At 38.7% G+C, this 24,693-nt stretch overlaps 1 long non-coding RNA gene across 3 annotated transcripts in view; it reads left to right on the top strand.

Moving 5' to 3' along the window:
- The window catches only part of LOC139029680 (uncharacterized), a 100,552-nt gene that overhangs the window by 50,780 nt on the left and 25,079 nt on the right, over nt 1-24,693 (top strand). Inside the window, exon 2 of one of the 3 annotated variants that reach the window (XR_011481869.1) lies at nt 8,630-8,739. The exons of the other annotated variants lie outside the window; for them this stretch is intronic. This is a non-coding gene — a long non-coding RNA (uncharacterized lncRNA). The remainder of the gene's footprint in view (nt 1-8,629; nt 8,740-24,693) is intronic. 3 annotated transcript variants of the gene reach the window in all.

Here is a 24,693-nt window from a genome sequence, read left to right on the forward strand (position 1 = left end):
TTAATGTACATTAAATATATTTCAATGTAACCCTAGAGAAGCCACTAAAACTTTTAAAAATTATAAGTAATAAGCCAGTAATGTATAAAAATGAAATAGTAAATTAATTCAGAAGCTGGCAGAGAAAGAGAAGAAAAAGGGAAAGAGTACAAAGTAAAAACCAAACAGCAAGATGGTAGATTTTAATAAAATCATACTAACAACTAAATAAAAGTGGTCTAAACCTGTTTAGTTCATTAGAACTCTAATGTGAATAGAGTATGTAAAATTTTCTGGTACTCATGTTAAAAAAGAAAAAGAAACATATGAGGTTAATTTTAATCATATATTTAACACCATCTATGCAATATAGATTGGAGAAGGAAATGGCACCCCACTCCAGTGTTCTTGCTTGGAGAATCCCAGGGATGGGGGAGCCTGGTGGGCTGCTGTCTATTGGATCGCAGAGTCGGACATGACTGAAGTGACTTAGTAGCAGCAGCAGCATGCAATATAGTATTATTTCAACATATAATCAATATAAAATTGTTAATGAGATATTTTGCATTTTGTTCTATAAAATTTCATGTGTGTCTTACACTTACATCTCAATTCAGACCAGATATCAAGTTCTTCAAAGCCTCATGTGGCTGGGAGCTATCTTACTGACACTGTAGTTCCAGTTAACCACACAAATTGGAAGGGATTTTCTGGTTAAATTAGAAAGCAAGCTCTAACTAAATGCTATTTATAAGAAACCCTCTTTAAATACAAACACATAGGTAAGTTAAAATGACAAAAACTAAAAGAATTGAAAAATAGGAAGATTCCCCTGGAGAAGAAAATGGCAACCCATTCCAGTATCCTTGTCTGGAGAATCCCATGGACAGAGGAACCTGGCAGGCTACAGTCCATGGGGTCACAAAGAGTCGGACACGACTCAGCGACTAACACTTTCACTTTCATAGTCAAGCTGAATTCACTACATTAATATCAGACAAAGGCTTTGTAATAAGAAAAATAGACATTACATAATAGTAATGAGCCAGTTTACTAAAAAGACATGACGTAGTGTGCATGTACCTAATAACAGTTTCAAAATGCATAGAACAAAAAGTGATAGTGCTGAAAGGAGAAACAGACAAAGCCAGTTATAGTAAGCCCAGTATCTTCAACCTTTTTGGCACCAGGGATCAGTTTCATGGAAGACAGGTTTTCCATGGTGGGTGATGGGTGGGGAGGAGAGTTCGAATGGTAATGTGAGTGATTTTTATGTGAAGCACACATAAAAATGTGTAAGTAAGTGGTGTGATTATACATTGTAGTAATAGAAATAATAGGGAGTAAGAAAAAGCATGTGAAGTAAATTATTTTACATGTGGGTCTCAAGGAAAGTCTCTTTAGGCAGTGATATTTAAGTTGAAGTCTGAAGAATGAAAAGGAGCTAGCTATGGGGTGTGTGTGTGTGTGTGTGTGTGTGAATGCTCCAGAGGAGAGATGTGTGTAAAGCCCTGCAATGGATAAAGCATGGCAAATAAGTGTGAGAGGCTGAAGGAAGGCCAGTGGATGAGTCCAGCAAGAGCTGACCCTGGAGAAGCAGAGGCATGATCACACGGGACCGTATGAAACAAAGCAATCCATACGGGTTTTATTCTACTGACATGGGAAGCCACTGAAACATTTTCAGCAGATAAGTAATATGAAAAGAGTTGAGAACTTGGGAGTAAAAGGATCCAGTTCAGGTCTGCCTTCTCCCTTGATCTGGATTGTAACAGCCGACAGATAACAGGTGCTGCTCTTTAGGGAGCAGCCCTGGGCACAGAGAAGGCATCCATGCCTGCTGATTGAATGAATGAATGGAATATTACATTTTATGGTATGGTGTACTCTTCTATTTTAATAACACTTAAAATAGTAGCTAAACAGAAGGTGAGTGCATTCAAAGAACTTGCACTATTGGGACTTACTCTTGTTTTATTTTTACGTTTCAAATGGGGTAGAAAATGAAAACCACATTCAGCCAGGCAAAGATGATGAAGAGCAGAGAGAAGAGTGATGACAATTTTTTTCCTTTTGCCCACGATCCTATTTCCTCCAACTCATCTCTCTGTGAATGTCTTTGGCTAATTTAAGGAACCTATTCTTGACTACAAGAACCATATGTTGTTTCTAAATGTTATGCCCTTAGAAACAGCTTAAGTTTTTTTTTCTTCAGGTTACTCATACTTGATCTCTATAAAAAGCATCATTATAATGATAAATAATTTGAGTAGGAGTATAATATTTGAATGTTTTATGGAAATAGTAAGATATTTCACTTTTGCTTATTCATTAAAGCCATGAAATTCCACTGTTAACTGTGGATATACAATATGAGGTGGACTTTAATTCTGTCATAACCGAGTTTTAAATAATGGGTCATTTGATCCAACAATTATTTGGTTTACATACGGAGGTCCGCAGCACTGGAAAGATCAGAAATATACTTCATCTGTATTTTACACGTCCACTGTGGGTATGCTCACCTAGTCTAAATGATAAAAACAAAGCTTAATTTGGTTCTTCATACATTTCAACCAAATCACTTGCCTATTATTTCTATTTAACTTGCTTTAATAATTTTAAAAAGCGTTCATTAAGATTAAATGGCTCTTGTGGCCAAAATTATGCCCAGGTCAAAGATGTGGGTTTTTGGATTCTCTGTGAATATGTCCAGTTTGATAATGGCTTAAGAGTAGAAGTGGGACATCCTTGAGTTCCTTGACATCCTTGAGTTTCAGACCCTACTTCTTCAGACAAACATGCATAGATGGCCCAAAAGCTGGCCGATCATATGTTCAGAATCAAGCACCTTGAGTACAAGTCAGGGAGAATTTTCATCCATCTGGAGTGGCCTCTACTTGGAACGATCCCACAAAGCAAAATTCTCCAGGAAGTTAGGTAAATGAAAACTGATTTATTTACAAAGTAACTTACAGTTACTTGGGCTTCCCTGAGGGTTCAGACAGTAGAGAATCTGCCTGCAATGCAGGAGACCCAGGTTTGATCTCTTGGTCCAGTAGATCCCCTAGAGAAGGAAATGGCAACCCACTTCAGTATTCTTGCCTGGAGAATCCCATGGACAGAGGAGCCTGGTGGGCTACTTACTTAAGCATTTTTACATTTTTAGAATATGGTAATAGCATTATTGACTCTGATAATTCTAATCCAAGATTGAGATGTAGTTTTTTCATCACCATCAGTCATTATCATCATCATAGGATTACTACCTTTTGACATATTTCGACTGATTACTACATGCAAACTCTGAGCTGAATACTTTTAAATATCATCTTATTTACTCCTCACAATGACCCCATGAGCCAGGTATTATCATCTCCACTTTACTGATGAAGAAGTGGAAGCTTTGTGTTCTTAATCATGACTTCTTAAAGCCTCTTACATATGTGCTTCCTTCCAGAGGAAATTGGTTGGAATATACTACTTTCCCCACTCTTGGAAGAGACAGGCCAGTATCTTTGTCATGTTCACATAAATTCAAAGATCTCATCTGTAGACAACCTGGGATTGTGTGCCAGGATCTGTCTTAAATTAATAGCAAGGTATTTCTATTTGACAGTTGAAAAAACTGAAGCTGAGAGGAAATGTCTATCTTGCCTATGGTGAGAATCGTAACTTTGGAGCCAGAGCTATGTTTGACTATGACTGGCTATGATTCCACCATTCACTAACATTGTTACCTTTACTAAACTTTTAAACTTCTCTGAACCTCTGCTTGCATTTAAATCGTGTTGATAGTAATGCCTATTTGTTGTTCAGTCATCCAGTCATGTCCAATTCTTTGACTGCAGCACATCAGATCTCTAACTGTCCCTGACCATCTCCCGAAGTTTGCCCAAGTTCATGTCCATTACATGGGTGATGCCATCCAGCCATCTCATCCTCTGATGCCCTCTTCTTCTTCTGCCCTCAATTTTCCCCAGCATCATGGACTTCCAATCAATCAGTTGTTTGCATCAGATGACCAAAAGACTAGAGTTTCAGCTTCAGCATCAGTCCTTCCAATGAATATTCAAGGTTGATTTCCTTTAGGATTGACTGGTTTGATCTCCTTGCTGTCCAAGGGGCTCTCAAGAGTCTTCCCCAGCACCACAGTTTGAAGGCATCAATTCTTTGGTGCTCCACCTTCTTTATCGTCTAGTTCTCACAGCTGTACATGATCACTGGGAAGACTATAGCCTTGACTATATGGACCTTTGTTGGCAGACTAATGTCTCTGCTTTTCAGCACATTGTCTAGGTTTGTCATAGCTTTCCTGCCAGGAAGCGAAAGTCTTCTGATTTCATGGCTGCAGTCACCATCCACAGTGAGTTTAGAACCCAAGAAGAGGAAATCTGTCCCTACTTCCACCTTTTCCCCTTCTATTTGATATGAAATAATGCAGCCAGATGTCTTCATCTTAGTTTTTTTAATATCCAGTTTTAAGCCGGCTCTTTCAGATTCACCTTGCAGGATTAAATTCATATAAGAATGCCTACTTAATAGGATCCTAATTATCAGGATCCTATTGTGAAGATTTAAACAAGAACCTATGTCAGTGCCTGCTATAGAGTAGTAATCATTATGATTTTGATTTGCCAGCCTCACACAAGAGAAAGATGGATGCCCCACTTGTCTCTAAGCATTCACAGACACCATCTGGGATAGGTTTTCCTTGTTATCTAATGAGGACAATTCCATGAAGCCTCCACCATGCAAGAATTCTTGGCCCAAGTTCCTCCTGGAAATGAATCCAAAATTTCATTTTGTCACAGGATAGTAACTGCAAGATATGACCATGAGTTGTGTAGATTTACATGTTCTTAATGCACCATCAAATCTTTTATTAAAAAAAACAAAATGTCGAAGAGTTGACTTGAATACTTTCCACTCATTCCTACTTAGTAGAAGATGAATGAATCGGTGAGATGGAAGAGAACATATAGAATGATTGACAAGTATTTGATTACTGTCTTCCAGGGAGAAGAAGCATGTATATGTGTGTATGTATTGTGTGTGTGTGTACATATAGATATATTCCTCTTGTATGTATCAAGTGAAGTGAAAGTCACTCAGTCATGTCTGACTCTTTGCGACCCCATGGACTATACAGTCCATGGAATTCTCCAGGCCAGAATACTGGTGTGGATAGCCTTTCCCTTCTCCAAGGGATCTTCCCAACCCAGGGATCGAACCCAGGTCTCCTGCATTGCAGGTGGATTCTTTACCAGCTAAGCCACCATGGGAGCATGTATAGATGTATAGATATAGATATATTCCTCTTTTAGGATGGAATTTGAAACAACGCATAGGACTAAAAAGACTTGTATGAATTTTTAAACAATTCCTCAGTGTTTAAAAAAAAAGTCTCAGTCATACGCTTTTACCTTTGGAGTCTGAAATGTTAAGACCTTTACACTTTGTCTTGAAGAGAAAGAAAATGCTTGTGAAACTTGAAATGTCAGAAGCCATTCTTCTTGCCCTCAAGACCTGAGATCAAAAGCCCCAGGATGGGAGGATTAAGAATAAACAAAAGCAGAAGCAGAGTGAGATGTCCAGCAGAATTCTAAACAAGGGCCTTTGCTCTTTGAACTATCCTTCTGGCACCACTTCATTCCAAGCTAACTGCTCTGGCCCTTCTCGATTCTTGTACATGTTTTTGCTAGACTCCTTGCTTGGTCTTTTTTTCTTTTTTCTTTTCAATTTTTCTGTCTCCTAGGGCTCAACTTGATTTTGATCCTCGGCTTCAACGTCTCCCCATGTTTCTTTTTGGTTTCTGACTCCCATTTCTAGGCAAGCCTTTGATGAATATTTGCATACCTAGCCACCTGTCCTGATGGCTTCCTGGCTCTTCCCCAGCTACCTCCAACCAGTTCCAGAATATGTTAACAAAAAGGAGGATGGCAAGCTTAATAATCAATAGTCTCCATTCGGGGGACTGTGATGAGCTCAGTTTATGAAAAAACCTTAATTTAAAAAAGCATTTTCTGGGGTGGGTGGGTGTGGGAGAGAGGCTCAAGAAGGATGGCATATATTTATACTTATAGCTGATGTACATTGTTGTGCATCAGAAACCAACACAACTTTGTAAAGTAATTATCCTCCAATTAAAAAAATTTTTAAAGTATTTTCTAACAAAAGCAAGGTTCACATTGGCTAAATTCTATATGGATGAATTGTTATGAGTGAATAAAACAATGGTGTTTTATTTGGCCAGGATCCTCTTGCCTATTTGCTTATGTGCTGCTTACTCACTCAGTTGTGTCCAACTCTTTGCAATCCCGTGGACTGTAGCCTGCCAGGCTCCTCTGTCCGTGGGATTCTCCAGGCAAGAATACTGGAGTGGGTTGCCATGCTCTCTGCCAGGGGATCATCCCGACCCATGGATAGAACCCATGTCTTCTGCATTGCGGGAGGGTTCTTTACTTGATAAGACACTGGGGAAGCCCCCTATTTGCTTATAATTTAAGACAAAAGAAAGGGTCAGAAGATAATCATTTTGTCCTGCAACTCAAATGAAACAGTAGACTGTGATAATCAAGTGAATAAGCATTATAGAAATATTCAAAATTAGTGGTTGAAATAATTTTCTAATATTTTAGCTTTATTCACAACCCTAGTCTTACCATCTATTTCAAATGTAAATTTCAGGAACTCTGGCTAATAATTATAATTTTCCTCAGAATATTTAAAAAGACCTTTCCTTAAACAATTGGTTAGCCTTATTATAATTATTAATTAGTCAACTCTTTTCCAACATTAAGATTATATATTGGAGGGGACATGCTCATTTGTAACATCAATACTTCACATAGAAGTAAAACTCACTTTCATATTACTGTTATAAACATTATCACCAATCATAGGAGACAAGCCAGAGTACCCCAGCCTTTATTGCAAGGCATTGTATCATAAATATGGAGACATACTTCAGCAACTTGAAATGGATACTTTGTCTAATCTGTACTTTGTGTCATGCTATGTTTATTCAATGTTGCATAAATGATGCACTATAATATTCTGAGTAATTCTTTGCCTCATTCTACTTCTGCTATCAAATAATTTTTAAAAATAATTATTTATGTTCTCTGGAAGTGAAATAATTCTAGTATAAATAATACCGCAAACATTGCAACACCCTCTAGTATCAGTTTTCAGAAATTTTAGTATTTACTGATTTATTCAGCCATTTAAACCTTTATTGAAAGCCTTCTACACGCCAGGTATGCAAGTTTCTGCTGTGCTGTGCTTCGCCGCTCAGTCCTGTCCGATTCTTTGCGACCCTATGGACTGTAGCCCACCAGGCTCCTCTGTCCATGGAATTCTCCAGGCAAGAATACTGGAGTGGGTAACCACTCCCTTCTCCAGGAGATCTTCCCGACCCAGGGATCGAAGCCAGGTCTCCTGCATTGCAGGAAGATTGTTTACTGTCTGAGCCACCAGGGCAGCCCAGGAGTACTGGAGTGGGGAGCCTGCACCTTCTCCAGGGAACTTCCTGACCCAGGAATCGAACCAGGATCTACATTGCAGGCAGATTCCTTACCAGCTGAGCTACTAGGGAAGCCCATGCAAGTTTCTGAGTACAGGGTAAATAAAATATGATTGTTCATTTTGAACTGTGGTGTTGGAGAAGACTCTTGAGAGTCCCTTGGACTGCAAGGAGATCCAACCAGTCCATCCTGAAGGAGATCAGTCCTGGGTGTTCATTGGAACGACTGATGCTGAAGCTGAAACTCCAATACTTTGGCCACCTCATGCGAAGAGCTGACTCACTGGAAAAGACCCTGATGCTGGGAGGGATTGGGGGCAGGAGGAGAAGGGGACGACAGAGGATGAGATGGCTGGATGGCATCACTGACTCAATGGGCATGAGTTTGAGTAAACTCTGGGAGTTGGTGATGGACAGGGAGGCCTGGCGTGCTGTGATTCATGGGGTCACAAAGAGTCGGACTTGACTGAGCGACTGAACTGAACTGATAGTTGGAAGGTCAAAAAATATGCAAATGACAATACACAATGATATAGGTTGAAATAGAATTATTCATAAATTGGAGAGATGAGAGCCTTCTTTATGTTTATAGGACTCAGGGAGACCTACGAAAAGAAGATTTGAACTGGCTCTGAAGAATGAGCAGGGCTGCTCTAGAGGCAAGAGATATAGAAAGCATGTTCTAGGAAGAAGCATCTGCATGCATGGAAGGCGGAATCACACAGGAGAGACAAAGAGGTCTGTGAATGCAGGGGCATATGGGTGACATCAGGCAGTGCAGTGTGGCTGAAATGCTGGGAATACAAAGGAGAAGGCATGCAGGTAAAATGGTGGGCGGACACTTTTCAAGATGGTTTAGACTTGGCACTACTTGCAATAGGGACAAGAGATTCAGCAAAATGAGAGAGTGGGATAAAAAACAAAAGATGAAAGAAACAGTTCTACATGGTTCTCATTATTAGTTTCAGAATTTTCCTTTCTATGTGCAAGGAAGGCTACCTTTCCAGTTCCTTTGCTGTTAGGCAAGCTCAGGCGAATTGTCAGGCCAATACATTGTAAACAAAAGTTTAATGTGTTACTTCTGGGCTGAGGCAGTGAAAAACCCCTGTGTTATTTTTCCAGTGTCTCTCTTCCCGTGTCACGGAAACCGAGGGGGCCTTCTGTTGACATGAGGAACCACAGATCATGGCTGCCTGCATTCATGAGTCACCACATCAATAATTGCCCTAAAGGTAACCTAGACTCACAGTAGGTTTGGTGGACAGAATACGTTTAAAAAATGTTTTTATCAAGTCATTGAGTTTAGGGGTTTTGTCACTGCAGCATAGTACAGTTGATCCTGACCAAAACACAAATTTAAAAGTTAGTATTTAATGAGCATATAATTCAAAGGAGTCAGAGAATGGATTCAAAGTTATAAGTTAAGAGAAATGGAGAGAAAGGAAGCTACTTCTTCCTTGGAAACATGCAGGAAAGTTTAGTGGGGGTGGGGGGGGGGCAGACACAGTGTAGAATGATTTTGAGGTTACAAAGGAGAATTTAAAACAGTTTATTCATGATGGCTACTACATTCCTGTGATATTTGAAATTAAGTCTTCTGCTGAGGAAGTGAGTGGCAAGACTGAGGGAAACAAAAGGATTGAGCAGTTGCTGAGGGGACAGTTACTCTACAGAACAGGAAAGAGAATCAGGTAGATAGACGGGAAAGAACTGCAGAGCAGAGGTAAGTGCTCAACTGGGTCTGTGGCTTTTGCGTTTGTAGTGAGGAGTCAGCCAACATGAGTTTGTCATTTTGTACAGCAATGATTGCCAACTTGAGAGTAAAAACAAGCAATTAAGCTTATATGAGGGCTTGGGTCCAAATAGGGAAAGGAGTACGTCAAGGCTGTATATTGTCACCCTGCTCATTTAACTTATATGCAGAGTACATCATGAGAAACGCGGGGCTGGAAGAAGCACAAGCTGGAATCAAGATTGCCAGGAGAAATACCAATAACCTCAGATATGCAGATGACACCACCCTTATGGCAGAAAGTGAAGAGGAACTAAAGAGCCTCTTGATGAAAGTGAAAGAGGAGAGTGAAAAAGTTGGCTTAAAGCTCAACATTCAGAAAACTAGGATCATGGCATCTGGTCCCATCACCTCATGGGAAATAGATGGGGAAACAGTGGAAACAGTGTCAGACTTAATTTTTGGGGGCTCCAAAATCACTGCAGATGGTGACTGCAGCCATGAAATTAAAAGATGCTTACTCCTTGGAAGGAAAGTTATGACCAACCTAGATAGCATATTAAAAAGCAGAGACATTACTTTGCCAACAAAGGTCCATCTGGTCAAGGCTATGGTTTTTCCAGTGGTCATGCATGGATGTGAGAGTTGGACTGTGAAGAAAGCTGAGTGCTGAAAAATTGATGCTTTTGAACTGTGGTGTTGGAGAAGACTCTTGAGAGTCCCTTGGACTGCAAGGAGATCCAACTAGTCCATCCTAAAGGAGATCAGTCCTGGGTGTTCATTAGAAAGACTGATGCTGAAGCTGAAACTCCAATACTTTGGCCACCTCATGAGAAGAGTTGATTCATTGGAAAAGACCCTGATGCTGGGAGGGATTGGGGGCAGGAGGAGAAGGGGACGACAGAGGATGAGATGGCTGGATGGCATCACCGACTCAATGGGCGTGAGTTTGAGTAAACTCCGGGACATGATGGACAGGGAGGCCTGGCGTGCTGCGATTCATGGGGTCTCAAAGAGTTGGACACGAGTGAGCGACTGAACTGAACTGAACTGAACTGAACTGAACTGAACTGAGGGCTTGGGGGAAAAGTTATGGTATGAAGAGGAGATCTTTAAAAAACTAGGGAGGCTTGAGAAAGTAGAGTTAAAGTGAATGACAGCAAACAGGAAGAAAGTGAAGCCTGAAGGAGGCTGATGTAGCAAAAGATTCTTTAAAAAAAAAAAACAACCTGGACATTTGAGTGGGTTAAAGGGAAAGTTAATCCGGACTATTGTTATCAAACTGGGTAAAAGACATGAAGTTATTATAGAGACAGTAGTATAATATAATGGCTAAGAGAAAGTTGTTGGGTTTCAATCGCTGCTCTGTCCTTTACTAGGTATATATGATATTAACCAAGTTAGCCATGCTTTTTTCCTGTGCCTCAGTCTCCTCATAGCACATTTTAAGCTCCATTGAAAGATTTTTGTGATAACTTAATGAATCAATATACATAAAGATCTTAGAGTAGTGCTCGGCATAAAGTAATCTGTAAGTGTGAGTTGTTATTAATATAGTGGTAGAAATTATGCTGGAGAAGGCAATGGCAACCCACTCCAGTATTCTTGGCTGGAAAACCCCATGGACAGAGGAGCCTGGAGGGCTGCAGTCCGTGGGGTCACAAAGAGCTGGACATGACTGAGCGACTAACACACACAGAAATTATGCAGCCATGGCAATGGGTATTGAGGTGTAAGGAGATGAGCACTGTGGGTGGAAATGGGGTTAAGAAATTGAAGGATGAGAGACTTGGTGAATGTGAGCATTGTGTGTTCTCAAGATGCTGAGGAGACACAAAGAAAATTGTGAGCTAGTTGACGGCCATCCCCAGTTGATGCCATGATGTCATAAGATGATGACAACAAGAAGAGGAGCATGGCATAACTGTGGCATGACCTTCAAGGCTTTTAACGTAGTGGCCTAGGAATACTGTCCACCCCTACAACTTGTTGCTGAGACAGAGAGCAGAAGAAAATGACAACTCTCTTTCAAGAGTTTTCAGAACCTTTGCAGGAGAGGGTGTGGAGGAAAGGCAACATTCCTACACTGTTGATGGGAATATAAATTGGCGCACCACCATGGTGAATAGGACAAAGGTTCCTTAAAAGACTAAAAATAGAGTTACCGTATGATCCAGAAATTCCACTCCTGGGCATCTATCTAGAGAAAACTCTAATTAAAAAAGGTACATGCACCACAATGATCATTGCAGCACTATTTACAATAGTCATGGAAATGACCTAATGTCCACTGGCAGAGGAATGCATAAAGAAGATGTGGTACGCATGCACGATGAAATATTTGTTGCTGTTGCTTAGTCCCTAAGTTGTGTCCAACTCTTTGGGACCCCAAACTCACCCATAAAAAGGAATGAAATAATGCCATTGCAGAAACATAGATGGAAATAGATTATCTATGAAGTGAGTCATGTAGAGACAAGCACCATATAATATTGCTTAATGTGGAATCTAAGAAGATGATAGAAATGAGCTTATTTACAAAACAGAAATAGATTCACAGACATAGAAAAGAAATTTATGGTTACCAAAGAGGAAAGGTGGGGGAAGGGATAAATTAGGAGTCTGGAATTAAAATATATATATTACTATGTGTAAAATAGATAACCAATAAGGACCTACTGTATAGCACAGGAAACTATATTCAATATCTTGTAGTAACCTGTATTAGAAAAGGATCTTAAAAAGAATATGTGTATATATGAATATGAAAAAAAGAGTTTTCAGGAACTTTGATCAAGTAAAAGCCATGTTCGGGACTTCCCTGGCAGTCCAGTGGTTAGAACTCTTGCTTCCGTTACAGAGGGCACAGGTTCCATCCTTGGTCAGGGAACTTAGATCCCACCTGCTACACAGCTCAGGCAACAGAAAAAAAAAGAAAAAGAAAAAGCCACATTTTAGTCAATGCAGTGAGGAAGAGAAGAAAATGAGGGGAAATAAAACAAAATCTGTATTCATGAATGAAGAGTTCCAAAGTCATATGGGAAAAGATTTTTTTTTTTTTTTCTCAGCAGAATCAGTAAGTGCAGACTTGGAGAAAGAAAAGGTGAGAAGCTTTCTGAAGGGAAATGGAAGAATACACACCTGAGCCATTATCATGGGCTAAAAGATGGGGGGTTAAGTTACTTTGGGTTTTCATATAACTTAACACATCCATTTTCTTTTCTACATCGACCATTTGTACTGTTATTAGAGTATATGTATTCTCAGGTGTAACCTAGAGCTGACCGTGGTGCTCTTTTGTTATGTAAATTAAACATAAGTACCTTTATCGTATTTAAAATTATTGAAGAATAAGTAATTTCAACGTTTTTTAAACCATTCCAAATCATAGAAAATTATACTAAGCTTGTTAATATATTTTATGAACCTGGCATAATGTTAACAGTAAAGGCAAATAATAATAATAAAATTGATAGTCCAATTTCACTTAAGAATGCAGATGCAAAATTATTAATAAAAAACTAGCAAATAAAGTCCAGTAGTGTGTCAGTGACGAACTAGTACTGCCAAGATGAAAAGATGGTTTCTTGTCAGGAACTCTTTCAATAAGAGAGTTCTTAAAATAACATAACTTCCATCTGAGCCACCAATAAAGCCCATTACACCAGTATATTAATGGATTAAAATGATTCAGATAGAGGCTGAAAAGGCATTTGGTTAAATCCAGTAGCCATTTCTACTAAAATACCAATCAGAATAGGAATAAAAGGAAATCACCTAAATACAATAAATGCTACTTATATAAAACCAATTTCTATCTGTTTTAAAACTATTATAAGGGAATTTAGTAACAAACCTGTAGACACAGTATTTCAAAAGTAATAGTGGTTCTTTACTAGAAATAATCAGATAGAATTAAAAATGGAAAAAGAAGCCACATACAATAATAGAAAAAGTTTTAAATATTTTGAAATAAATTTAATAAGAAAGCTACAAAGCCCATTAAAAAGAACCATAGAATTTTATTAAAGGGCTACATCAACGCTGAACAAATAGAAAAATGTACCTGGTTCTTGCAAGGGAAGATTTAATTTTACAAATATGTCAATTCTGCCCATATTGTGACATATTTAATGAATTTTCAATTAAAATCTCTATGGTCTTAGAAAATTGAATTATCTTACATTTTATATGGAAGAATAAATGTCCATGAGAAGCTAAGAAATGTACAAACATGAAAAATGATGATGAGATTCCTTGCCTGATATTAAGATGTTATAAAGTCAGCATAATCAAAAGTGTTGGTTATTAGCATAGGGACAGACTAATTGATTAGCAGAACAAAACAAAAATTGCAGAATATATAGGAGCACCACATAGGAAAAGAATGGTATTTTACTTCAGCGGGGAGAGAATGGTTTAGCAAATGAGCACATTTTATGTTAGCAGAATAATTAGATATTCATTTGAAAAAAATTACAGTTGGACCACTACCTCACATGATACAAGAAAACATTGCATTAGTTTTTTTTCTTCCCATCAAAGCTTTATTGACTCTTATATGTCAATAGTTCTCAGAATGTTATACTCACTTCTTACCTGAGCTTCAGGCATAAGTATTCAATTGCCCATTTCACATTTTCACTAACATACCAAGTCCATATGTCCAAAAACATATGCTATCCATCAACTACTCCCAAAACAGGCATGCTCATGTTAAGTGCTTGGGTGCTACCATCCAAATTTTTACATTAAATTCCTCAGTGGGTGTTTATAATAGCCACCATGGGTCAATCCCTGGTTCAGGAAGATCCCACATGCCATGGAACAGCTAAACCCATGTGCCAAAGTTACTGAAGCCCCTGCTCCAGAATAAGAGAAGACACTGCAATGAGACGCCCGTGCACTGTAACTGGAGAGGAGACCCTGTTCTCTGCAACTAGAGAAAAGCCTGTGCAGCAATGAAGACCCAGCACAGCCAAAAATAAAAATAAATGAATATTTTTTAAAAAGTATCCTTAACAATTATTTCTCCCACTTTGACCACATTTCCAATCACTAAATCCTATTGATTTTGCCTATTGTTAATAAGATCCCTCAAACCAATTCATGTCTTTTCATCTCCTTAACCATTTTCTTAGACAGATAGAGGATATCTTAATTTGATCACTGCATTTACCTTGTAAGTAGTATTTCTATTTCCAGCTGTGTACTCTCCAACTCATTTGTAAAAAAAAAAGAAAGAAAGAACAGAAAAATGCCATCCTTCTTAAAGAACCTGTATATGGAATATACAAAGAAATTTCAAAACTAATCAATAAGAAAATGAACAACCTAATCTAAAAAGGGCACAAAATTTGAACACTGCACAATAAGAGATATAAGGCTGGAAAATAAGCACATGGAAGATGGTTGATATTACAATTCATCAGAAAGATTCAAATCAAAATCACAATCACACGTCACAACATACCCACTAGAATAAAGATAAAATATATGATAAACATCTAGTGTTTACAAGAATGAGAAACAACAGTAATTCTTATGTTTTCCTATGGCAATGCAAAATGACACAGATACCAACTTCTGAAAGCAGATTTGCAGTATTTCATAAGATTAATAGTATATTTATCATAGAATCTAGCAATCCCACTTCTATGTATTTTTCTAAGTGAAATATGTCCACACATGAACATACATCAGTGTTCACAGGAGCATTATTTTATAATAGCCACATTCACTGAAAGATGAATAAAGACACTGTGATTTATTCATACTATGGAAAACTCTTCATCATTAAAAAGAATGAAATATGAATACAGCAACAACATGGATGAATCTCAAAAACATTGTAAGCAAGAAGAGTCCAATGCTAAGTGTTACATACTGTGTGCTTCTATCAATATTTTTATAAAGTTCAAGAAATGTCAAAGTTATAATGATACTATATAGATCCTTGATTGCTTGAGCTTGAGGGTGAGAGTGGATATGTTAGTTTACCATGGTTGCCATAATGAAGTACCACAGACTTGGAGATTTAAACAAAAGAAATTATTTTCTCAAAGTTCTGGAGGCTAGAAGTCTGAGATCAAGACATCTTTGGCAGGGTTGATGTGATAGAACAGGGCTCCCCAATCTCTGGGATCTAATGCCTGATGATCTGAGGTGGGGCTGATGTAATAACAATAGAAATAAAATACACAATAAAAGTACTGTGCTTGAATCATCCTGAAACCAGCCCCCCACATACCAGTCTGTGGAAAAACTCTCCCATGAAACTGGTCCCTGGTGCCAAAAAGGTTGGGGACCGCTGTGAGAGAACATATAAAGACATTGCATTAGTCATAAAAGTTAAAAAAATTTTTAAATAAAGCTTTAAAAAGGTTAAAATATAGACCATACATATATGTATGTACATAGAGATATGTATGTGATTTCAGTTCAGTTCAGTTGATCAGTCCTGACTCTTTGCGACTCCATGGACTGCAGCACACCAGGCTTCCTTGTCCATCACCAACTCAGAAGCTTTTTCCAACTAACATCCATTGAGTTGGTGATGCCATCCAACCATCTCATCCTCTATTGTCCCTTTCTCCTCCTGCATTCAGTCTTTCTCAACATCAAGGTCTTTTCCAATGAGTCAGTTCTCATCAGGTGGCCAAAGTATTGGAGCTTCAACTTCAGCCATTAATCCTTCCAATGAATACTCAGGACTGATTTCCTTTAGTACTGACTGGTTTGATCTTGCTGCCCAAGGGACTCTCAAGAGTCTTTTCCAACACCACATTTCAAAAGTATCGATTCTTCGGTGCTCAATTTTCTTTATGGTCCAGTTCTTACATCCATACATGACTACTGGAAAAACCATAGCTTTGACTAGACAGACTGTTGTTGGCCAAGTAATGTTGCAGCTTTTTTGATATGCTGTCTAGATTTGTCATAGCTTTCCTTCCAAGCATCTTTTAATTTCATGGCTGTAGTCACCATCTGCAGTGATTTTGGAGCCCCCCAAAATAAAGTCTCTCGCTGTTTCCATTGTTTCCCTATCTATTTGCCATGAAGTGATGAGTCAGATGCCATGATCTTAGTTTTTTGAATGTTGTGTTTTAAACCAGCTTTTTCATTCTCCTCTTTCACTTTCATCAAGAAGCTCTTTAGTTCCTCTTTGCTTTCTGCCATAGAGGTGGTGTCATCTGCATATGAGGTTATTGATATTTTCCCAATAATCATGATTCCAGTTTGTGCTACATCCAGTCCATTATTTCTCATGATGTACTCTGCATATAAATTAAATAAGCAGGGTGACAATATACAGCCTTGACACACTCCTTTACCAATTTGGAACCAGTCACTGTTCCGTGTCTAGTTCTAACTGTTGCTTCTTGACTTGCATACAGATTTCTCAAGAGGCAGGTCAGGTGGTCTGGTATTCCCGTCTCTTTAAGAATTTCCCACAGGTTGTTGTGATTCACACAGTTAAATACTTTAGCGTAGTCAATGAAGCAGAAGTAGATGTTTTTTATACATATATATGTAGGGCTTCCCAGGTGGCACTAGTGATAAAGAACCTGCCTGCTAACACAGGAGACATGAGAGACGTGGGTTCACTCCTTGGGTTGGCAAAATTCCCACAGGAGGGCATGGTAACCCACTCCAGTGTTCTTGCCTGGAAAATCCCATGGACAGAGGAGCCTGGTGGGCTATAGTCCATGGGCTCACAAAGAGTCGGACATGACTGAAGCAGCTTAGCTCACTTGCTCAGTCATATATATGTATATAACTGCATGTTGAAGACACTTTTAAAAGCTAATTAGTAAGCCAGAAATTATTAAGAAAATATAGGATTGACCTTACATAAATATTAAACTTTTTCTTAGGGCATATTATATCTTTGTTAGGATGCATTCAGCTTCAAGTTTTGAAAAATTCAAGTCATACAAACAACAAGGTGTCTTCATCAGAATCATTTTCTGTGATTCTCCTATCTTTGCCTTCTTTTTTTCCATTGGCTTTCTAGAGGCTGGTGTTGAGGTGGCTACAGCAGTTTTTCTGGAAGTGGCACCTATACTTGACAATGGCTGGGAGAAAAAGAGTCGATTTTTTCCTATTGTCCATTCTTAGAGTGAAGGAAAAAACCACAGCAATTTTCTTCTTATACCTCATTGGACCCAGCTGGCCACCTTTCTGAGTCCCTGTGGGGAAGGAAATGAATTCATGGGCTTAGGCCTAGGTGTGTATGCATAAAAGGATTGTCACAAAATTTGGTTTTCTCAGTGTGGAGGATTTTGTGTAATTTTTACTTTCTTCTTTAATATCAGATTGAATTTTAGAAGTAAACATATATTACTACTTCAATCAGAAAAAAATGATAAAGCTGTTTTTTTTTGTGGAAAAAATGTATCTCATAATAACAGCTGGAGAGAGTATGGATTTACACAGATTTTCTTTTTTTTAATCATTTCTTTTCCATCTTTGTCCTGGCAGGAAGTCTTTTTTTTAAAATGGAATCTTCCTTTAAAGTGAAAGTGAAAGTTGCTCAGTCGTGTCAAACTCCTTGAGACACCATGAACTGTAGCCTGCCAGGCTCCTCTGTCCATGGGATTCTTCAGGCAAAAACACTGGAGGGGATTGCCATTCCTCTCTCCAGGGGATCTTCCCAACCCAGGGATCGAACTGGAGTCTCCTGCATTGCAGGCAGATTCATAACCCTCTGAATCACCAGGGAAGGCCCTAAATATATATTGCATTATTATTTTTTAATCTTAGTTTGGCCACACCTCTTGGCATGTGGGATCTTAGTTCCCTGGCCAGGGATTGAACCTGCACCCTCTGCCGTGCAAGCGAGGAGTCTTAACCACTGGGCCACCAGGGATGGCCCCCAAAACATTATGTATGTATGTATGAGAAAAAGTCAGCAATGAGTTTAATTATGTTTGTTAAACGTTAGCAGTTCAATTAACATTTACTTCTCATCAAACTTCTCTGCTTAGTTGAAACAACAGTAGGGTGGACAGACAGGCTTGAATTATATTTCTATGATTACATTTGTTTTATGCCCTTGAAACAATGAAAAGTTATTCCCCTCTCATCTGAGAAGAGGAAACACACTAATTCCTTTTGATCTGATCCTTCCAAGAGCGAGGATGAACCAATTCCTGCCCAAGTCTCAGGATTTCAGCAGTGGGTGCGGGCTGGGTGTCCCCTGACTGCTTCAGAGTCTGATCATCTCGTCTCACCAGTGTTTTTACTCGGCCTCTTCTACCCCAGGAAATGCCACCAGCGCCATCAGGCAGGGTGGGCTATTTTTAGCACTGGGCCTGCCTGGGGAAACTGGAGAACTCAACACTCCCTGAGAAGGAAGTGGTAGAGAGAAAAGGCTTAAGAGAGAAAGATGAGATGCTTTATCTTTTCCTCCTGTGATTTTATTTGGCAGCTAGTCATCCAGTTAGCGAGGTCTAGGAGATAACAAAGAGCTAAAGTGCTGAGTAGCGAGATGGCTGGGGGAAGGGAAGACAGTATGCTGAGGGAAGGAGTGTGGGGCATTTTTATGTGGAAAGAAAGAAAAGCTGTGGAATTGAGTTACTTAAACGCAGAGGGAAAGTTAAGGGCACAGAAGTTGTTTTGGGAGAAGTCAGTCAAGACCTGAAGTGAAAATCTTTGAATTTTCTTTTCAAAAAGAGTTTTGAAAAGAGTGGCTAAAAAAAAAAAAAAAAATCAGCTATGACTTATGATAACTTTGTAGCCATGCGAATTTAGACAAATTACTTAAACCTCTCTAAGGACTTGGGGTTTTTTAATTTATAAAATATGGGTATTAGCTACCTACCTCAGAGAGTTATGAGACTTAAGTGGACCAAATGTATGTAAAACACTCAGCATGGTGCCTAGAATATAGGAATCACTTTAAAAGGTGATGATGATTATTACTTTGCTTTAATTTCCATGTTCTGAATAAAATTGCTCTATGTTCATAAAGAGGCCAAAAAAAAAAAGAAAAAAAACAACCCCCATGTGTCAAAGGAGACATTCCCCTGTTCCTCGTACACATGTACTTACACACAGGGGAACAAATTACAGATGCAATCTGGTAGCATAATCCATCCAGAATGAGGCAACGCTTAAGACACTTGTTATACTATATTACTTGAACACTGTCCACCTCTGTTTTGTAGTTTTTCAGCAATGAGGGAAAACCTGAACAATCATGAACATGGATGGGTTAAGTGTAGTATGAATTTGAGGACAAACCAAAGCAAATCAATGTGTTTCCTTTAGACACTCTGTGCTAACTAACTGTAATAGATCCCAGGGGCGAGATTAAACAGAAGATGGCAAAAGCATCAATATTAACACAGTTGAGGAATAAGAAAAAGCAGTGTAGTGCATATAGCCCCAAGTTAATATTTAGCAAAGATTATTAAACTTCAAAACAAGAAAATATAAAATTAATATTATATTTGTGTGTCCTAAGCAAAAGTCCAAAACTCCCATAAGATATTCCTGCACTGTTCAGGACTTTTATGACTTCTAAGATCCTTCCAACTCTCAGGAAAAAATAAAATTATTATTATTCCTTTGCACTAAAAAACACAATGAGTGCTGTCTCTTTTAGTCTTACCTTTTCTTCCACTTGATTTTCTTCAGTTTTCTAGGGAAAAGCAGTTGACACTAAATGTCTTGGTATTTCCCAATCTGCATATATACATCAGCTCTACTCTTCAAGATGACACACGTTATTTTGGTTTTTAGAAAATTTTATAAGATTTTATAATTTGTACTTAGAAAATTGTCAGCAACTTTCTCTTATACTCCTTTCTTATTTTTAATTCTATAAGTTCTCCTAATATATCTACATAAAATCCTCCTCAATGCAGTCTAGGAAGAGTAAATATGAAAAATTTTTTTCTTCCTCTTCTTTTCCATTCCTTGCAATAGTATCACATTGACTGTATCCCAAATCTAAAATCAACAGAAATAAGCTATAATTCTTTCCCGACATGACTTGTTTGAAGTAAGATTCCAAGCAATCTAAAATCCTCTCCCCCAACTTTTAGGTGTTTGGAATTGAGAGATGGATGAAAAATACATATAATCATAGATAGAAGAAGCCTAAAGGTAACTGTTGTAGGATAAGACCTCCAGGAAGTAGACTCTGAGATAGAGATATGTGTGCAGAAAATTTATTGGGAATGAGTCTTAGGATTAACACCAATGGGGAAAGGGAAGGAAGCTGGATGGGACTAAGAAGGTGGGCTGTAATCACAAGACTTCAGCCAACTGAAGAGATTAGGTTAGGAGATTGAGCCACCCTTTATCCTGGATATGAAATATCGAAGGGAAGAGGTTGGAACCTAGGCTAGGAGGCCCTCTATAGCTGAGGGCCATTCCCTCCAAGCTGACAGCTGTCAGCAGGCAAAATTCCTAGGCTCCCCAGAGAGTAAGACCTTCAGTCATGGAAGGGGGATCTAGGCAGTGCAGCACAGGATCCAGAAGTCCTGGGGAACGGGTGTCATCTTTGGGGCAGGTGTTGGCTACGGATATGAGGGGGAGTTAATATGTGAGTGGCCCCCGCCCCCTCATACGCATTCCTATACCCCAGGCTTCTCTGCCATTGCCTCTGCAGAAGGTCGAAACAGCAGAATGTGGAGAACAAGGGGATCAATTCTTTGCTTTTGAGTTTCAAACACCAGCCTTGGCAAAGACAAAATATTTGGAAGAAGGTAGAAAGTGTCAGAAGAGAAGTTTTCTCAACTTTTTCCAGACTAGACAGCGATTCTCTTGGCTTTGGTAAGGAACATAAAGAGACTTAGAAGCCTGTAGATTCCCGGGGTACAGCTTAGGGAGCTGAGAGGACAGGAGTGAAGAAGCCAAGACCCCTGTCCCTGCCCTCATAGAACTTACAGAGAAGATACATTCAACAAATAAATGCAATAAAACAAATTAAATTATTATGATAGAGCATATAAGAAGGGAATCTCATCTGGCTTTTGAATCTGGGGACAACTCATTTAAAAAGTGATATTTAATTGGAAACCTGAAGCATATGTAGATATTGTCTAAATGGAGAGTAGAGAGAAAAAACCATTTCAGGGGAAAAGATGACAACTGTGGCCTGTTTTAGGAGTGAAGAGAAGACTGAGATAACGACTGGAATGCAGAAAAAGAATAGTATGAAAGATAGGCAATGTGCACATTCAGTCACTCTGTAGTGTCCAACTCTGCGACCCTATGAACTGTAGCCCACCAGGTGCCTCTGTCCATGGAATTCTCTAGGCAAGATTACTGGAGTGGGTTGCTGTTTCCTATTCCAGGGGATCTTCCCGACCCAGGGATGGAACTTGAGTCTCCTGTTACAAATTCAGTGCTGTAATCAAGAATGGAAGAGAGGGACTTCCCTGGTGGTCCACTGGCTAAGTCTGCACACTCCCACTGCAAGGAGCCCAGGAGTTTGATTCCTGGTCAGGGAACTAGAGAACCAGATCCCACATCCTTAGGTCTCACCTATTCACAAAAATAGGTCTTTAGTGAAACAGTTTGAATAAATGAATCAATAAGTGGAGTTCACCAGAGAGTATAACTTTTGAGCTGCTAGGAAAGTAAACTTCCACAAGACTCAAAACTTTTCCTTCCCTCCACCCTCCTATTTCTACCCAGTAAATTGCTGGGATCTTTAGACCTAAAGATCTAAGGATGAATAGCAATTAAAGAGCACTGAGGACCCTGGCAGCTCTTTCAAAGCTGCCTCCAAATCACTAGCCCTAAAGGATCACCCCTAAACCTGATTTCATTTATCAGCACTGTAGGGTTGAAAATATGCAACACTTCAAATTAGATTGAAACCTGTTCAATTTCACTTTCACTTCTATCTTTCAGATCTCCTGATCTCTCTCAAGTGCAATCAGCCATTTCAACCTTCTACTCAAAGCCCGCACATGACACTTTCTTAGAGAAGCTCTCTTTCACTTTTTTTCCATCCCTTAGCCTAACAATGATAATGCTATTATTCAATAGCTAAAATGACCACCTCCAATTCTGTCCTATCTATGTGAGTCAACATCGAGTGTATCTTGAAGGACTTCCTTGGAGGTCCATTGGCTGAGATGGTCCACTGTCAATGCAGGGGGCCTGGATTCAATCCCTGGTCAGGGAACTAGATCCCATATGCCACAACTAAGAGTTTGCATGCCACAAGTAAAGATCCCACACTCTGCAAGGAAGATCCTGTGTTCTGCTGTCCCACAACAAAAGATATAGAGAAAGAACCACAATGAGATGAGTAGGAGGGGTGGAGATAATATTGAATCAGGATCTACCCTCCTGGTGTGGTAACCCATAAGCACAGAGGTTCTCCCCAAGGAGGGCAGGGTCTGAGCCCCACACCAGGTTCCCAGGCCAGTTTTCTTACACCATATACAAAATAAACTCATAGATTAAAGACTTAAATGTAAGACCTTGAAATCATAAAACTTTTAGGGAAAAATAGAAGAAAAACTTTGACATTGATCTTAGCCATATTTGGTGGGAATATGTCTGCTAAGATAAGGGCAACAAAAGCAAAAATACAACAAATGGGACTACATCAGACTAAAAAGCTTTTGCACAGGAAAGGAAATCATCAACAAAATGAAAAGACAACAATCTTAATTGGAAAAATATTTGGAAACGATGGTACATTCGATAAAGGGCTGATATCCAAAATATATAAAGAACTCACACATCTCAGTATTAAAAAATAAAATCAACAATTCAGTTTAAAAATGGGCAGAGGATCTGATAGATATTTTTCTAAGAAAGACTTACAGGTGAACAATAGATACATGAAAATATGCTCCAACATCATTAATCATTTAGGAAATGCAAATTGAAGTAACAGTGTGATATCACCTCACACCTTTTAGAATGGCTATTATCAGACATAAGAAATAACAAAGACTGACAAGAAAGTAGAGAAAAGGAAACCCTTAAACACTATTGGTGGGGATATAAACTGATGTAACCACTGTGGAAAACAGTACGTAGGTTCTTCAAAAGATTAAAAATAGAACTACCTCATAATCCAGCAATTCCTCTTTTGAGTATTTATCCAAAGAAAACAAAAACACCAATTCAAAACCATGTGTACTTCCTATGTTCAGTGGTGGTGGTTTAGTCGCTAAATCAAGTCTGACTCTTTTGACCCCATGGACTGTAGCCTGCCAGGTTCCTCTGTCCATGGGATTCTCCCAGGCAAGAATACTGGAGTAGGTTGCCATTTCCTTCTCCAGTCTCCTATGCTTACTGCAGCATTATTTACAACAGCCAAGATAAGGAAGCAACCTGTGTCTATAAATAGGTGAATGGATGAAGACGTGAGATACATATAGAAGGGAATATTACTCAGCCATAGAAAGGACAAAATACTGTCAGTTGTGACAATGTGGATCTAGATGGTATTAAGCTAAGTGAAATAAGTTACACAAAGACAAATACTGTATCTTCTCACTTATTTGTGGAATCTAAAGAAACCAATAAACAAACAAAGCAAAACGGAAACAGAACCACATACAGAACAAACTGCTTATTGCCAGAATAAAGGGGAGTGGGTGTGGGTGAAAAGGGTGAAGGGGATTAAGATGCACAACTTCCAATTATAAAATAAATAAGTATGTAATGTATGGCATAGGGAAAAAAGTCAACAATATTGTGATTTGTATGGTGACAGATGGTTACTAGACTACTGTGATCTGTTCATAATGTGTATAAATGCCAAATCACTATGTTCTACACCTGAAATGAATATAATATTGTATATCATCTATGCTTCAGTTTAAAACAAGAAGTGCAAAATAAGAAATTACTGAAAAACCAAAAGAAGAAAAAAATCCTGAGTTAAAAGTAAAAATCTTTCCTCTTCTCTCCTTCCTGACCATTGCTCCTTCTCTCCCTAAAACATTTTTCCACCAGTGTAGCCGTGAATTCACAGTTTGTTGCTGTATATTTTTCCAAATATTAAAATATGTTTTATGTTTAAAAGTAAAGATTTCTATCTCACAGACAACAAGAAAGTAGTTTTTTCAGGTCCACTTTCTTTGAAAACTGGCACAAAAGAGCAACACCAAGCAGGTGACTAAATGGAACACACACACATTTTTAGTAGTTTTCACAAAAAAAGCACAGAATTCAAGGAAATCAGGACTGTCTTCTTAAAAGTTCAGCCAACTCACCAAACCATTTACTAAGTGCTATCAGAGAATGTTTGCTAAGCGATATTGCACGTACAGCCTCAAAGTAAACCCTTGCTGACAACTGTTATTTCAGTTTGTTCTACAGGTCAGGGTGTGAAAGGCAATGGAAACTAACCCTAAATAAGGAGAGATGTTATTAATATCAGCCTCATGTCTCTTTAATCTTTCTGCTGAGTTGTAAATATTATGTATGAAGCTCCTGTATTGAGGAAGAAATAAAACCTAATATT

The sequence above is a fragment of the Odocoileus virginianus genome, chromosome 19 (genome assembly GCF_023699985.2).
Source record: "Odocoileus virginianus isolate 20LAN1187 ecotype Illinois chromosome 19, Ovbor_1.2, whole genome shotgun sequence".
NCBI lineage: Eukaryota > Metazoa > Chordata > Mammalia > Artiodactyla > Cervidae > Odocoileus > Odocoileus virginianus.